The sequence below is a fragment of the Chiloscyllium punctatum genome, chromosome 13 (genome assembly GCF_047496795.1).
Source record: "Chiloscyllium punctatum isolate Juve2018m chromosome 13, sChiPun1.3, whole genome shotgun sequence".
Classification (NCBI taxonomy): domain Eukaryota; kingdom Metazoa; phylum Chordata; class Chondrichthyes; order Orectolobiformes; family Hemiscylliidae; genus Chiloscyllium; species Chiloscyllium punctatum.
This window is the reverse complement of record NC_092751.1, coordinates 25406638-25425214: the sequence shown is the minus strand read 5'-3', so window position 1 is coordinate 25425214 and position 18577 is coordinate 25406638. Positions and strand designations below refer to the sequence as shown.

General features: G+C 36.6%; 1 long non-coding RNA gene across 7 annotated transcripts in view; it reads left to right on the top strand.

Annotated features, from left to right (window-relative positions):
* The window catches only part of LOC140484532 (uncharacterized), a 55843-nt gene extending 40770 nt beyond the window's left edge, over positions 1 to 15073 (top strand). For all 7 annotated transcript variants that reach the window (XR_011962237.1, XR_011962236.1, XR_011962233.1 and 4 more), the window contains 2 exons: positions 7484 to 7553; positions 9758 to 15073. This is a non-coding gene — a long non-coding RNA (uncharacterized lncRNA). The remainder of the gene's footprint in view (positions 1 to 7483; positions 7554 to 9757) is intronic.
* Positions 15074 to 18577: the final 3504 nt, after the last annotated feature.

The following is an 18577-nucleotide window of genomic DNA, read 5'->3' as shown; positions in this document are numbered from 1 at the left end:
AAATCGATGCACTCCATCAGCCATATATCGGTGGGATATACTGGAATATTATGAGGTCCCTGAGGTAACTGGATCCAGGTCTACTGCTTTCCTCAGACAGTAAATACTAGCTTATTCTGACCGTTCTAGGTCCACAGTAACCCATTCACAATATCAAGGGCTGAGACTGTATCCTGTTGCAATTTTAATCCATTAAATAAAGTGGTGTGGTTCACTACTGTAGGATACTCTTTAGTGGCAGATTTACTGAGGGAGGTCTAATCAATAGTGAGGTGGGATGAGCTGTCCGGCTTATGTGAGTTAGTCTGGGATACTGTTGGTCTGACTATTCCCTGCTTCTCTCAATCTGTTACTGTCACAATTATTGCCTTCTCAGCCCCAGCTTTAATGGGATCCAGTTTGGGTGGGGAGTGAGAGGGCCCTCGATCTTTACAGGATCTACAGATAATAACCCACATTCCTGTTTGAGTTACCCGCCCTGCTGTTTGGGTCCTAGCTATAACTCCCCAGATTCTGTGACTGTTCCAGTCTCCCTGCAAGGTAACTACTCTGGAGATGTCGCCTCTCCTTTGCTTCCTGTCCTGGGCCTGGCCAGATTGTACCCATATTAGAGTTTGTGCCTCTACATCAATAGTTGCTCTGAACTGTTCTAAAATGGCAACTTCCAGAATGGTCCCTTCCTCAGTTTCACACTCCCATATCTGAATATATTTTGCCATATCGATGATCTGCATTGGGACAGATTTATTTCATCCAGCTTCCTTGATTCCCTCTCCAACTGCTCTCATTTTAGTAATTGAGGGGTGAGGGGCAAATCCGTTTCGGTAACTGATATAGATGCTCCTTTTATTAATATTTGTTCTGCTGGTTCCCAAACACAGCGTCAATGAATATTCATGTGCCTACATGAACACAGGCACACACACAATGTGAACATCTATCTCCCTCTCTCTGCCTACGTTCCTTGTCTATGTGCCCTTTCCTGCTTCCCTTGTAACATTGTGGGTCTGGTTACCCTCCCTGTACTGCAGTACCCTCCCTGTACTGTACTACCCTCCCTGTGTTTCTGAGTTTGTCTCAGCTCTCATGGCCCAATTCAGAATGTGATTAGAATGATCTCCCACTGGCAGTCCCACGTTTATAATTACAGTTAAATAGGGTCCCATGTCATCTGTTAAATACATCAAACCTATTTCATCATCACAGGTTGGGGTTTGGTAATCCCCCGTGGTCCTTACACACCTCAGGCTTCCTCTCTGTATGATCCTCGATATTACCCTTGGTTCCCTGAGACACCAAGGTTATTTTAGCCCATTCAGTCTGTCCCCTCCCCAGTGTATCCCTGTAATATCTGTGAATGCCTGGAGGCACTCATCGGCTGTGCACTGGGGGGGGCTCAAACCCTCACCCACTCATTGCAGAGACAGGTTCTGCTGTACACGTCCGGGCATCTTGGCATAAAGGATTTTGGCCTAACACCATCATCGGTGAGACTGTACCTCAACTAATTCATCCATATTGTCCCAATAAGGTCCGTTATTACCATTTCTCTATCAGGCTGGGTGTTAACACACCAACATCTGTTATTCAGCAGGTGAACGGTTCATGTTTGGTTTCTGTCAGTTCCCTTTGTTGCTCCCTACTGTCTGTCCAAGTTGACCTTTGATGCCCAGTGGTGCCACAGACACGGCCTTCTGGGCCTTATAGGGCGGTGGGTCATCCCACCCATTGTCGTCCCTCTGTCCATACGTGGATGCTTTGTCATCTAACCCGTTCCAGTCAGTGTCACCATCCTCACTGCCTTCTGAGGACAGCGGGGCACTCGGTACCTCCCCCACTGTAACTACCACCTGGCCCTTTGGCTTTAAGGCCTCACGTCAGAGAGCCACCACCTTCACTTGTTCCTGTTTCCCATAATAATTCAACACATCCTGTCATTCCTGGAATAACACAGAGCAAAATGTGAATTTGGTTTTACTTGAAATATTAATAATTTGACATTCACTTTACATATCTTGAAAGGTGAAAATTCTACTCTGATTATTTAAGTGAATTTAACATGATCATACAGTGAAAATAACCCTCATAATCAACGATAATGAATGAACTGAATAATATGTGATTATTTGTACAAGTTCTTGCATTGAAAATTCAATTTTATTTAATGTTTGTCACCCATTACACCATGGGCATTGTTATTAGGGAATAAAGTAATGGAAGGATATCAGAGAAAATAAATAGACTTGAATTTTAGCTTCACTGGAATAATGAACCAAAACAATATTTGGAAATATGGGTAAACTACATAACAAAGTTTCCAGTGTCATTATTGACGTGAAAACTATTTTAGTTTGCTAGTTGTTTTGCACTAAGAATAATTGGAACTGAATTGTGATTATGAATTGACCATTTAAAATATATTTTAAAGAGAATAGTCATATATATTTTTTGGAGGAAATTAGGAAAGTAAATAAATATGTATACATTGGTATTAATAGTTTTAAAATGTTTAGAAGTTGACTGGGATTATTTGATTGAGAGAGGCTGCATGATTATTAAGACTAATTCACCTTTTTCATTGCATTGTTGGTTTCACTAGAATCTGTTGTGGTCTAAGCTCTTGTTGTGTGCAATGGACTGTCACTCATAACTTAATTAACCTGCGAGTCCCTGATCAGGTTTCCTTTGTCTGTAAGACAGTCTGTAAGTTTGGGGCACACCTGCTTTTCTGAGGGGAAACAGAGATTCTTTTCAAAGGAAATAAGTGGCAGTTCTCACTGAGAATGTTTTCTACCACACACCATAAACAGGGAAGGGTTTTTCTGAAGAATTTCATTGTCTATCTATAAACTGATGGTACCTGTGTTTGTCAGTTTGTGGAGGATTCAGCACATTTGTTCTGAGCTGTTTTTATACAAGCAGTTGGCTCATTCTGTCTTTGCCAAAAATGTTGTTTACTTTCCCCTTTTACTGTGATTCTGCAGGTTAGAATATTCTGAGAGTCAATAATGTCCAATAACTGAACATTGAATGATTTTGACTCTAACAGAGCAGTGGCCTTGTTTTCAGCTCATTATTCACTTTCCATTTCCTGGTTGTGTTGAATGTTACAGAAACAGGCTCTGAGCAATGTTTCCATTCACTTGTGTTGGAGTCACTGTCAGCCACGTGGTCAGTCAGTTTCAGGCTGATGGATCAGTTTCTCTGTCCTATTAGATGGTGGTCACTTGCTCAGTTTCCGATGGCTCACCTGAGCGTCAGTCCATCAGCTGCTGAAACCCTGCATCCAGCATTTGTTCCCTCTCACAGTGACGACTCCAATACAGTCCCAGCTTGTCTCCCACATTCACCTCCATACACTCATGATCACCTCAGATTCTACTGTCTGTGTCCTTTCAGCAAGTTGTGTAAGACACCGACTTCAGTTTTAACCTGATCTATATTATGTTCAGAAAGATCATTTCAAAATGTGGTTCACTGCTTCTTCAGGACCTTCCTGAAGAAGGGCTTATGCCCGAAACGTCAATTCACCTGGTCCTTTGATACTGCCTGACCTGTGCTTTTCCAGCAACACATTTTCAGTTGTAATTGTAGTAACCAGTTAATTACAAGTTACTGACAAAATATTTTAAGAGAAGCTGCTATTGGTGGAAATGCTGCTGGTTGGTATAAAAGAGGGCTTGGGTCAATACTGTACTCGGTTTTGATGAGAATGTTGAGTAATGTAAGATTCTTTTATCTTTGTTAATAAGAAGAGGCAGAGATTGTAGCTAGGACATCCACAAACATCTACCCTCACCACCACTGATGTTCAGTAGCAGCAGTGCCAATCAAGCGGGCTGCTTTATTCCGATGGTATCAAGTTTCTTGAGTGTTGTTAGGGCTGCACTCATCCAGGCAAGTGGGAGTATTCCATCACACTCCTGACTTGTGCCTAGTAGCGTTTGGACAGGATTTCAGGAGCCAGGAGTTGAATTACTCTTGTAGCCACTGTGTTTATGTGGTGAGACCAATTCCGTTCCTGATCAATGATTATTCACAGGATAATGTTGATAGTGGGTGTTCAGTCATGGTAACACCATCGAATGTCAAGGGATGGTGGTTAGGTTATGTCTTATATGTGATAGCCTGCATTTGTGTGGCATGTATGTTACTTGCCTCCTGTAAGCCCAAGCCTGGATATTGTCCAGATCTTGTTGTACTTGGACTTGGACTGCTTCAGTACCTGAGAAGTAAATTATTTATTAACACTAAATAGTCACGAGATTATGCAAATTCCTTTTTCTATCAAATGTCACGGACTGTATCTTATGGTCACTCTCCTATTCACTTTCATTATCTTTTTATTTTCTTCTTAATTCAGACACAAATGTTTGAACATCGATCAGTATAAAATTACATAAATTAAAATCACATAGCATGTTTCGACAAGTAAACTAATTGAATGAAATACATTACTTCTGTATTGTCTGCATTTTGACAAAAAATAATTCTCTTCAATAACTATTGAATGGCTCATTTATTGTCCTCAATCCATCAATCTAAGTATTATATTTCAGTCTTCAGTTTACCGATCTTAATGTACGTCTAATCAACATCAGAGCAAAGTGATTTTAAAATATTGAGTCAATTTATTTGTTCAGAATACAACATTTATTAGGAATTCACTATCCTTATAATAATTGCAGAATAATTTGTTGGTCTTTCTAATGTGTTTCGTCAGATCCATATATTATTTTAATCCATATTTTAATTTAATCCATTGAAACAATGCGATTGTTTTCAGGTTAACTATCCCACAATGGAACCAATCATTTTGCATGCAAAACGCTTTGTAAACTGACTTTTGCTGTTTTGAATAATCACAGTAATCTCAGCCTTATGAATTCAGAAAACTGGAACGACTTTTCACTGCAATAATTCCTGTTCATGTCTGCACATTGCACAGTCATGTAGCAAAATTAAATTTCTCCTTCTTACAAGTGTACTGATAGATTTTCGAAAATCTAAGTGTTGCTCTATCTAATTATTGTTCAGTTCAGTAGGGGGTATAAATGTGTAATAATGGCTCAGTACATGAAGTAATGTGAAGATATTGCAATGTACAAACTCACAATGATTGTGAATATCAATTTTTATTTTAACCATGGAAACACAGTTGAATTGATTAAATTATATTTCACTTCAATGCTCACATTCATTGTATTTCTAATCACAATAAGAGCAAACTATTTCATGTGACAAAATTATTTAAAATTCATCTCACTTTTTTATGGATACAAAATAGAATTAACACCCGTTTGTTCTTTCCTTGACCAATCACAGTGAAGTTTGAATTGTAGAATGCTAGACTGATACAGCACGGAAACAGGCCATTCAGCCTAACTTGGCATTCCGGCCAAGTTTCCTAAACTAAACTAGTCCCATTTCCCTGTGTTTCTCCCATACCCCTTTGGACGTTTTCTATCCAATAAACTGTCCAAAAGTCTTTTAGATGTTGTAATTGTACCAGCCACTGCCCTTCCTCTCACAGCTCATCCCAATATGTGAAAAACAGTGTGGAAAAGTTGCCCCTCAGACCCCTTTTAAATCTTTCCTCCTCACCTTAAAAATTATTTACACCGTAGAATCTTTAAGACTGCAAAGTTATTAAAAGTTGAGAGGTATTTAGAAGCAGCATAATACTTTATTCATACTTTATCGGTGTTCAAACATTTGTGTCTGAATTAAGAAGAAAATAAAAAGATAATGAAAGTGAATATGAGAGTGACCACAAGATACAGTCCATGACATTTGATAGAAAAAGGAATTTGCATAATCTCGTGACTATTTAGTGTTAATAAATAATTTACTTCTCAGGTACTAAAGCAGTCCAAGCCCAATTCATACTTTAATCAGTGATGTGAAGCAAATAAATTCAAGATGTTGTGATCATTATAATGAACAACAGTTACAAGTTGAGACAATGTTGGTTGAAAAGCAATTCAGTCGACACTTAGATATTTTCTAATCAACTCTGAGGTGTTTTGACACATCTCTGTTGAAGGTGGGAATTGAACCCATGGCTCCTGGTCTACTAGTACACACATTACCATAATATTCCCATGCAGGAAGGGCAGGACTATAATCACATACTTACTGTGTTTATTCACAGGGAAAACTGCTCAGATATTTATTGTTATAATTGGACTAGGATTGTATTAGACAGTTCCATTGTGTAATGGATAAAAAGAATTAGTAATTTCTAATAATGATGGAACGAAGCAACAATGGTCTTAAATAAACATAAATCTCATGATAATCAAGTAAGTCAATTTGTTTGAAGCAGTTATTCATGTGCATAAGTTAAAATTAACCTGCTTTTTAATGCACATGAATTGGAAATAAAGCATTAGTCATTCAATGTGACTACTCAGCGATGGACAACTTCCCTCATTTTCAAAAAAATGTGATTTCTAAGAATTCAAGATTTATTGTAAAAGCATAGAACAAACATTTGTTAATTCTGGTTTATTTACACAAGGAACATGTGTAATTTAAATAATGCTTAACATGAAAAGTACTTAGCTCTTATTGTAATAATCAGAACTGTAACAATGTTAGAATTGAAGTGAAATACAATCAGTACAAGATTGTAAACAAAACTGTGGATGCTGGAAATCACAAACAAACTCAGTAATTGCTGGAAAATAACTCAGCAGGTCTGGCAGCATCTGTGGAGAGAGTTGGGCCCAGTGACCTTTCTTCAGACTGCACTTTTTCTTACAACCAATTCAATCCAGCTAAGATTCCACACTTAAAATTATTTTTGCTAAGATTAAGAGATTGTAGAGTGCAATATTGTTTGTATCAGTTGATGTACTGAGACATAGTTCCACATATACAGCTGGAGATATTGGATTTCAACAATGATTACCGGTTAGATTTTGGTAATAATTAGTTTTAAAATGGCTGATAACAAATTTAAGAATGATGAGAAAACCCCTATTGCAATGTAATTGTGCAATATGTTGGAAAAAAATTAAATATTTATGTGAAAAATAGTTAGCAATTTCTTAATTGATAAGACTGATTAATGATCCTTCCATTAATACGAGAATTCAAATAAAAGAGAATGAGAGAGTTAAAATGAGTGTTGGGTGAGAGAACTTTGGTTGATTGCAGGTGTGTTGACCTGAAAAGAATGTCAATATTTCATTATGATACTGGCCTTAATAAATAATGGATTGAACGAAAATGTAAATCTCATGATGGTGTGATAATTGAAATGACAATTAAATAATATTTAATGTGAGAATGCAACACTTAAGATGATACAATATTTTCAAAGCAGTTTGTACTGGATAATGAATTAAAATATTGGGTTAATTTTTTAAAAAATCTCACTTTAGAAGATTATTCATCAGAATTATTCTGTCATTGAAAAAAACCTCATTTCTTCAAGAATTCTGCATTTACCTCATTTTCTGTCTTTTATCCACAGGGATCTGTACTGGAACCCTTCTGTTTGCGATGCAATTATATAGAAGTGACATGGATTAAAATCTAATTGGGTGAGTTAATAAGTTTGCAGATGATATCACGTTCAGTGCAGTTGGGGACAGTGTAGAGTGTTGTCAAATAATGCAGCAGGAAAAAGAGAAATTGCAGATATGGGCAGAGTAATTAAAGGTGAAGTTTAATCCATACAAGTGTGAGGTGTTTCACTTTGGAAGCTCAAATGTTAGAAAAAAGTAGATAGTTAATGGCAGGACCCTAACAGCTTTATTATTCAAAGGGATCTTGACGTTCAAGACCATGGCTCCCTGAAAGTGACCATGCAAGTAATTAGGTGGTTAGGAAGGCAAATGGCATGCTTGCCTTTATTGGTCAGGGAACTGGTTACAAGAGTCAGGAAGTCATGTTGTAACATTTTAACACTTTGGTTAAGGCATACTTAAAGTATTGTATTCACTTTTGTTCGCCATGTTCCAGGAAGGGTATGGATGCTTTGGAGAGGGTACAGAGGGCATTTACCAGGATGCTGCCTGGATTTGGAGAGGCGAGAAAAATTCAGATTGCTTTTTTGTGAAGTGGCGGAGACTGGGGGAAGACTTGATGGAAGTCTGTACAATCATTAGATACGTAGATAGGGTTGACGGTCAGAAAGTTTTTCCCAGAGTTGAAGCGTCAAAAACTACGTGACATGTGTTTAAGGTTAGGAGGGAAAGTTCAAGGGGCATGTAAGGGGCAATTTGTTTTGTACACAGGGAGTGATTGCTGTCTGGAATGGACTTCCAGGGTTGGTGGTGGAAGCAGATACATTAAGGCTCTTTAATGTTCATTTCGATAATTTGGAAGGATATGAACCAAGGGTAGGCAGAAGGGATGAGTTTCTTTTGCATTATGTTCAGCACAACATTATGGGCCAAATGGCCCATTCCTGTGCTGTACAGATCTTTGAGAGAAAGCTAATGTCTATCTCATATGACATTTAATCTAATCAATATTTAGCCACTGGTGTCAGAAATAGGAAGGAAATAAGTAGATAACGAACTTGACTATAATCTAAAAATATAGTCAATTAAATTTACAGAGGTAATTTTTTTATATTTGTTCTGAATTATCAGATTAGCAACTTTGATGGAGATGTGTTTAAATTGTTTGCAGTTATTGATGTTCTGACCCAAAATTACCCTTGTTAAACTGAAGATTGGACCAGAAACCTGTTAGAAAACTTGAAAATATTCAGTAAGGTGCGATGCACATCATAATTTCTTACTGCCTATACTACAATAACAAAATCTTTCAGGTCTACACCAAAAAGCATTGATTTGCAGCCAATGCTCATTATAAATATCTGAATGCTACTCGTTTCAACAATCAAAGTAATCTCAGCCTCATTTATAAAGAGATATCTTAGACATTTCACTAATAATTACTGTTTATGTTGACACATTGCTCGTTCAAACATTAATGAGATTTCTCATTAATATTCAGTTCAATGATAGCATATTAATAATTTAGTTATTAATATCTAATAATTGATCAATCCAGAAAGGGATATAACAGTGGAATTATGGCTCAGTACATTAACTGATGGAAAGATATTGTTGTGTTCACTCTCCCAATTATTGTGAATATCGATGTGTATTTTGATTTGATTTGATTTTTCTTCAACATGAAGTTTTATTGTATTTCTGATCACAGTAATAGTTAAATTTTTTAAAGCTAAAAAAATTCAAATTTGTGACTTTTTTGTCAACAAGAAAAAAGAATTTACATGCGTATGTTCTTTTCTTTATCAGAGTAAATTTTGAATTGTTGGAAGTTATACATATGTGTAAGGAAGGGGAGCTGCCTGCAGCTGAATAGTCACATTGAATGATTTTTTTATTGCGATTACATCCTGCTGCTAATCATTCTAGTTATCTTTTCATTTCAGGAAAAACTGCTTTAAACATATTCCACAGTTGTATTTTGCATGAATTTACAATAAGCGCATGGTATGTGTATTTATCTTTCTTTCATTTCCATGATTTTAATTTTTAAGTAAGAGCATATGTGCTTAGTACCATATCACAGCAAACCCGTTTGGAAATATTGAATCACTTAATGTGTCAGTGTTCTAAAATAGATTACCAATTCATTGTTAGTCCAACAATCTCACAGTAATTTAATTTAGGTTTTGTAACAAATATCGTGAGATTCACATTTCAATTTAAATCATTATTTCATAGTGCCAATTTTACTAAGAAAAAATTATCTTTTATTCCAGGTCAACACAACCACAAACCAAGCAATGATCCCTCATCCAACACTGACAGGAAATATCTGATATCTTCTCATTTGAATGTTCACAGAAATCATTGGATTCATATCCAGCCTTACAAATGAAGATACATCTGATTGTTTTCGACTCCAATTCTACATGTTGCGGATTGTAATATGACATTTCTAATCATTTTAAGTTTACAGTGACTAGTTTTAACACTAATTGTTACTTATATCTAATATGTAATCATTGATCAAATCAGTATAGTCGGCTTTAAGTGTGGAATTAAGTCTCAGTGACGTAAGCATATTGCATGGTACAGTTTCCTAATGGTAGCGAATGTTGATTTTTATTTTAATGCTGAAATCCTTATTGATTTGCTGCTGTAGGGAAGCCCTGAGCAGCCTGCCTTGGAATTAAAACACAAAATGGTGGAGGGGAGATAAATAAGACCAACAGTGTGTTTCAGTCTTAAGTTAAAAAAAGAACATTTTGTACAATCCTACTCCAAGTCCATAAGCATGCAATTCCAGACAGTCATATTCCAGATAGTGATAAGAGAATGCAGGCACACAGAAAAATGACCAACCCTGACTTTCATTAATGAAAGAATAATTGTCCCAGTGAATGAATAAACACCAACTGCAGGATAGAGCCCAGCTAACTTCCACAGCGGCTGTCAGGGAAACAGGCAGGGTTTGATTGTCAGAAATAGTTACTATTTTAAAATTGCTCAGAACATTTAAAACTTTTCTAATTACATATTCTTGAGAATTGTAAATAAGGCATAGTGAGAGGCCCAAAGGACTGCAGAAATTAATTTTGTAATGTGAGGAAATAAAATGCACAGAGATCCCAAGGCCTGGAGATTATAGCACCTGTAAAACACCATGAACCAATAGGAAATTCGGGCTATCCATATTGATGTTCATCCAAGATTAGGTGTTCTACAGGATTGGGTGTCTGTATCATGATGGAACGACTGTAACCACATTGCATGTGGACATTGTAATACAGAAGGTGTGTAAAAATACTGCTTTTTACTGTACACATTAGTGTGTCATGGACCTCCCTTCCTAGATTGGCCTCGGGGGGATGATCCCTGCATTAACTGATTGCAGCATGAGTAAACATCTTCCACTTGCCTGAGTTCGGCCTATCTCCTCAGTCTTCATTCCCTGTCAGGGGAAATCACTCCTACAGCTATGGTGACATTTAAATTCAATACAAACACTTATTATCTGTGAAATTATTCCTTGCAGAGCGATATCATTTTCATGTTAATTTTTTAAATTTTTGTTTTCAAGAAAACAATGGAGGAACATCCATTTGTTATTTAGTTCAACTTATACTAAATTTTAAATTATTGACAGGACTACACATGGGGGTGGCGGGGGGAAGGACGATTCTTCAGCTCAAATGTCACATTAAGTGACAATTTCCATTTTTCAAATCATGTGACCTCCAAAATGATATTTATTTTAATTTCATTTTGAGGTAGTTTTATTTTCTTCCAACATTAGTTGTCAATGAACAATAATCACACAATTATTAGTTTTTTTTGCTACAAAATGACTCCCTGTACCAAATGTCATTGACTCTATGTTTAGTGCATAATAATACCCACTTTCCCATCCTCATTATTTTCTTCCTAGTTCTGACATTTATCTAAACATTTATCATGATAAAAGTTACATTAATAAAATAGACATGAACCAACCAAAAAAAAGTTGAACGATGTTCAATTGTTGCTGAGATTTTTTAATTATTAAAGCCACGTTTTATATTTTAATTTTCAGTTTATTTATCTTAATGAATAGACAATCGACATCAGAGCAAAGTGCATTCAAAATATTAAGTCAATTTATCTATCAGGATTTTAGAAACAATTATCAATTACAATAATTACGCAATACTTTAACTTAGGCTTTATAACAAGTACAATGTGCTTTTAATACCTTCCATATTTCTTAGTGTGAGTGCTACAACATTAAAACTTGTTTGATAAGGCCAATACGCCCACAAAAGACCAATAATTGCCATTGCAACATCATTTGTAAGTATCTGACTTTTGCTCATTTGAAAGATCACAGTCTTCTCAGCCATTGAAATTCAGAGAACACCAGTTAATTTACACTGCAATATTTCTCTTCATTTCTGAACATTACTCAGTGGAATAGTAAGAGGAGATACCTCATTATTCTTAAATTCATTAATAAAATATTTCAAATCGATTTGTTGCCAAAACCTAATAATTGTTCAATTCGGTAAGGGGTGTACATGTGGAACTATGTTTTCATATAATAACTAATGCAAGGACATTGCAATGCACAATCACTCAATCATTCTAAATATTGCTTTTCATTTTAAACTTGGAAACACTTTTGAATTGATTTGATTAGAAATCACTTCAATGTTAACATTTATTGTGTTTTTACTCACAATAACAATTGAATATTTTTCACGTGCAAAATCATTGAAATCCCCATGAATTTTTTGAAGCACACAAAAAAGGGTTGGCATCTCTCTTCTTTCATTAAACAACCACAGGAAATGGTGACTTAGAAATCGTGTATTTTAGAAAGAATGAAAGTTGTCTTCAGCTGAATAGGCACATTGATTGACCAATTCATCATTTTGTTCCAATTTACGTGTAGATCAAAAGCATTGTAATTTGCATTTCTGAAAATGTGGAACTTATGAACATATAGAATAATTATATTCATTTTTATTTATAATGCACAGTAATCACACAAGTCTGTCAAGTTGTCGTTCCACAAGTGATCATAAAAATCATGTTAAATTAAGACATTTGTTAACTCCCATCATTGTTGTAAATTACTACTGAATTTTCAGAAGATTGTACACAGTATCCAACCATTTAATTCCAATCCAATTATCGCAATAAACATCTGATTAGTTTTCAGCCCTGCCCAGCCTGGTTGGGAATGTTATGAAGGAATCTAGTGCAACTCTGGTCGTGTATCTGTTACCAGACCAGAGTTGTCTGGTCGTGTCTCTGTTACCAGACCAATTTCAATTCCCACCTTGCACAGAGCTGTGCCAGAGCAGCTCTGAATGTTGAGAAGAAAATATCTAAGAATCGAATGAATTGCCTTTCAATTCAACATGAGATATGTTTTCATTTGTTGTTCATTCCAATAATCACAGTATCTGCTATATATATTCTTCAGTCCGCTAATAACAGAATGTATCTAATTACACTCAATCAATATTCTTTGCAAAATATTTGATAATGTTGCATTCACAAAGATGAAATATGCAAAGTAAAGATAGAACTTGATGCTTCAAAGGTATAAATATTAGAAAAAAATTAAGTTATTCTTCAGTTAAATAAACAAATGCCACTTCCTACTATATATCAATTTTTAGTTATTGATCTGTTTATGAGTTGTCTGAAATTTGTTTTTAGTTTTCCATTCATCTATTTATATTGAATGTACGATTGAAATGTTCTGAAAATATCCGAGTGCATTCATTTGAAAATTGAATTTGCATATTTCTCTCTAATCCAGTTTATTGCATGATGACTTAACAGTGTTTTGTTCAGCAAACCTCCTGAATTCCGAAAAATTGTCTAATCTTAAATAAGATCTTTCACACCCAGTTATCAGTCTGTTCCTAATTCATGTAAATATCTAAATTTATTGAAATCAATGTTCACACAAAACAGTGCACATAAAGCGACACAAAGATATTCATCATCAGCTGATTACTATTCAGTGGAATAACCTGAGTAAGTATCTTATTGTTCCTAGGACAAATGACAACAATAAACATTTATTTACTATTCTATGCAGTTAATGCAATTGAGGTGCTATATTTCAGCTCAGTCTTTAATGTTGATTTATATTGTTTAAACCAATAATTCTACTTTATCACAGATATTGACTATACTACAATAATGTTGTAAAGCAAATCTTTGTTAATCTAACAATCTTTAAGCTCCTTTTTTGTTGTGTGTGTACAAGAGACAATTCAAATTATAACCATTTTTATTACAAATTGAACAAATACTGCATTTTAAATTTGTGAACTTCCCACATTTTTGCAAAAGGGTTAGCCTTCACTGTATATGTCACATTTAAAAACCTGCTATTTCAAATAATGAGTGCTACAAAATGATTATTGTTTTCATTTCATTGTGAGAAAAGAACTGCTTTGACCATGTTGATTTTTTTGGCATTTCTATTCCAACATTATTCATCATTGTACAAAAATGACAATATTATTAAAATCACATATACGCTACATGTCATTGACTACATTGTTCAGTTTCAAGCTCACTTTCATGACTTACGAATTCTCTTCCTAATTCTGACACAAATCTTTCAACATTGATCATAATATTGATCATTTAATTGATGTAACATATCTCTACAAGGAATCCGTCTAATGGAAATTCACAATTCTTGTATTACGTACATTTTTTACTTAAAAAAAGAATTTTGCTCAATAATCACTGAATGGCTCATTTTTCTTCAATCCATAAAGCTAGGTACAATGTTTTATGCCTCAATTTACTGATCTTAATAAATATCCAATCAACATCACAGCAAAATGCTTTTGAAATATTGATTCATTTTAATTCTTCAAAATACAGCATTCATTATCAAGTCATTGCCATTACAATAATGGCACAATTATTTTTAAATAAGTCTTTTGAACACATACAATGAGATTCACATTTAGATTTAATCCATTATTTCTGAGTACTAATAGTACAGTATGAAAATGCCTTTATTTTTCAGGTCACCTACCCCACAAAGGAACCAATGACTTCCCATCCAACGTCATTGCAAGTATCTGATGTTAGCTCATTTGAATGATCACGGTCATCTCAGTCTTAAAATTCAGGAAAATGTAATTACTTTTAACTGAATTAATTCCAGTTCATTTCCAGACATTGCTCAATCACTTGCAAAAAGAGATTATTCATTATTCTTTAATGCATTGACAGACTTTGATAATTCAATTGTTGCTGATTTAGAATAAAAATAATAATTATTCAATCTAGTAGGTCGCGCAAATGTGGATTTACGGCACAGTATATGAACCACTGCAAATGTATTGCAGTGCACAATCTCTCAATCATTGTAAATATCAATTTTTATTTTATCTGTTGAAACATAGTTGAATTCAATTGATTATATTTGACTTCAATGCTCACATTTATTGTGTTTGTAATCATAATACAGCTTACGGATGTTTCATGCAACAAAATCAAATGAAAAAGAATTAACATCTCTATTCTTTCATTCAACAATGGCAATAAATTTTCATTTTTTAAATTTTGAACATTTTGGAAAGAAGGGATGTTGTCTTCAGTTGAATTCTTGCAATGACTCAACTAATTCACAGTGTCCGCTACTTATTCTCTTTGGGTTCCTATGAAAAGAAGTTAACTAGTTATTCTGGTTGTAATTTCCTGGAAAATATTTGACAAATGTTGTGGTTTTAAAGCTGACAAGACTAAGTGCTCGTAAGTCATCAGTTATTTTGTTAGAAACAGCTTGATTCAAACATTTCGAACACAGACACACACATACACACACACACACACACACGCACACACACATTGTTATTCTGCTGTGTAACAAGAGGGAAAACAAGTCGCTTTCTTCGGCATTAAGTAAATATATGCCACTTCCAATTATTCATTAGTCAGCTAATTACCTACATTTGTCATTAAAAATTGCAATTCGTCGAAACATTGTTATGAACTTTGATCAAATTAAACTTTTAATTATTGTTTATTCATGAATTGGCGGGATTTTGTATTTTTTATTTTCATTACACCTATTCGTATTGAATGCAAGATTGACATTCTTTGACAATGCCGGAGAGTGTTCATTTGAAACTTGTTTTTGACGTATCTTTCACTGATTTTACTTATTGCAAAAGATTACATGGTACCTCAGTGGTTAGCAATACTGGCTCACAGCGCCAGGGACATTGGTTTGATTCTCTCCTCGGGGGACTGTGGGGACTTTGCACGGTCTCCCCAAGTCTATGTGACTTTGCTGTGGTGTCCTCCCACAATCCAAACATGTGCAGGTTAGGTGAGCTGGCCATGCTAAAATGCACATTGTGTTCAGGGATATGTGTATTAGTCAGCAGTAAATATGAAGAAATATGATTGGAAAAAGTGTTTGGGTGGGTTACTCTTTGGAGGGTCATTTTATTCAAACAAATGGCCTGTTATCGCACTGAGGTAACAGGGATGCTTTCGTGGCATCGCTAGTATTAAGGTGCAGCCCGAGATATAAGCCATGTTGGAACTGAAACGGAGGAATCTCCAGAGAGGCTGCAGAATGACATCGCATCCATTTGAGTTTCTTTAAATCACTGACGAGCAGGAAAATGTAAACGGCGAGGGCGAGTGGGGAAGTGAGGAAGTTGCAGCTGTGGTGAAAGTCCAACGGTCCTTCTGAGAGTGTAATTTCTTTCATTGCTGTTGCTGATTGAATGAGCCACTAACGTGCGAACTGCTCCAAAATATGATTCAGAACCTCTGGTGCCAATTCTCGCAAGTTGAATAACGACAGACACCTTCCAAATGAGGTCTTTCACAGACGACTTTGGGGTACATTTGACAGACAGACTAGTTGAGGAATCCGTGGTGCATTGTGACACCAGCGCATCAGCTTCTTCCCTGTCTTTGAACCGGGCCGCCTGCGCAAGGAATGCAAATGCGGTAATGCTTTTCTTGGACGGATCAGAAGGGGGTAACTACACTCTCAAACAGAATGGCATATGATCAGAACCAGGTTGGAGAAAAACTTTACAATGCTTTGCACTGTTAGTAAATGGAAAATGGAATTGCATTGCATTGCACTACGAGAGAAGATTTATTCAAGCAAACTCGAAAGCAGGTTTGCACATGGGAAAGCAAGCAAGAAAGCTCCGTTCTTGTCTGTCAAAGGCTGCAGTTGAAGAGCAAAGCAGTTTCTGCCCAGTTTCGGACTGGGGACCTTTCGCGTGTAAGGCGAACGTGATGACCACTACACTACAGAAACCAGCCTCGGTCGCCCCCCGCCCTGCGGCTCAGTGGCATACAGCACTGAAAGTTGAAGCCATTCTACCTTTCACCTTTCTGTTTCCATGAGCTCGTTGTTTAATGGGACTTGTTTAATTTTGGCTATGTGGTGAGCATGGACGAGATACACCGAAGTATCTGTTTCCACGCGGTGTACCCCAATAACGTTGTGTTGCTTACACCTGCTTTAAAGAATTTCGTGTTTGCGGAGCTTACCGTCGCAGTCTGTGGCAAAATCATTTAGTCTGTTCGACTGCTCACGGGAAAGGTAGTATTGTGAAACACTGCAGAAACGAATGACACCCTTAATTTTGCTCCGACTGACCATACTCCGTGAAAGTTTCCCAGATTCTCAGTTAAGGATTTTTGCAGCTGGAAGTTACCTCAGAAACCCTGTTAATTCGTAATGGATTGAGCGAATCGCAAAACAGAAAGCATTTAACACGGAACACAAACAAAACTGGAAAACCAAATGCATTTTCAGACACAGCGAGCATGAATGCTAAATGTGAGACAGTCCGGGGGCATGAGCCATAAAGTAATCACACAACTAACAACAGGGCAATTCCAAACTACTCTTTCAAACATACTGGAGCCTGAGTGCACCACCACTTCCCAGACTATGCTGCAAAGAGACAAAGAAAGAACATAATAAGAATGGGCCATAAAAAGTGAATTTCACCAATCACAGTCTCGATTAGATTACCTTTCCCTTCCGATGACTCCAGGACGGAAATGAAGGAAGTGGGAGAAATTCAATAACATATGACATCGAAATAGATTGGAACGATTTTCTCATTGGCCAGAAAACCAAATAACGACGAGTCGAGTCACCGTAGGACTCTGTTTCGCAACAGCGATGAAATAACAGTCTCCATTCGGTTCCAGTAAAAGCTCAACTTGCCTGGAACTGAAAGCAACAGTAGAGCTGCTTGCGATTTTCCTTGCGGGAGGCGAACACGATCACGACAGCACAGACACTTTGGAAAATTCGGCACTTTCCCACACCGCAGTCAATTCCCCGGGAAGCAAATCCATTTTTCTTCTGTTTTAAACAGAAATGCAGCAGGGATTGAAACAGCATTTTAACAAGCTGTGCCTTTGGAGCTGTTCAGCAGAAACAGCAGCGGTGGGATTCGAACCCACGCCTCTGTCGAGGCGGGAGCCTTAATCCAGCGCCAATGTTTTGCACTGTAAGTAAATGGAATTGCATTACATTTCACAACGAGAGCAGATTTGTTCAAGCAAATTCGAAGGGAAGGTTTGCACATGGGAAAGCAAGTAAGAAAGCTCCGTTCTTGTCCATGTAAAAGGCTGCCGTTGAAGAACAAAGCAGTTTCTGCCCAAATTCGAACTGGGGACTTTTCGCGTGTGAGGCGAACGTGATGACCACTACACTACAGAAACAAGCCTCGGTCGTCCCCTTATTAGCCATGTGATTGCATAAAGGGTCTGTACTGAGTTGTAATGGTCCATTTTCTATGATTCTTACTCCCTGTATTATCCGAGCAGTTCCATATTGGGCCTGTACTGCGGTGTAATGTTCTATGTTCTCTGAGACTAACTTCCTTTTTTAGCCGAGCGGTTCCACGAAGGGCCTGTATTGCGCTGTAACGCTACATGTTCTATGAATCTAACTCCCTGTATCAGCCGAGCAGTTCCATATTGGGCCTGTACTGCACTGCAATCTTGTATGTTGTATTTGTCAAACATCCTTTATTAGCCGAGCAGTTCCACGAAGGGCCTGTACTTCGTGATAATGC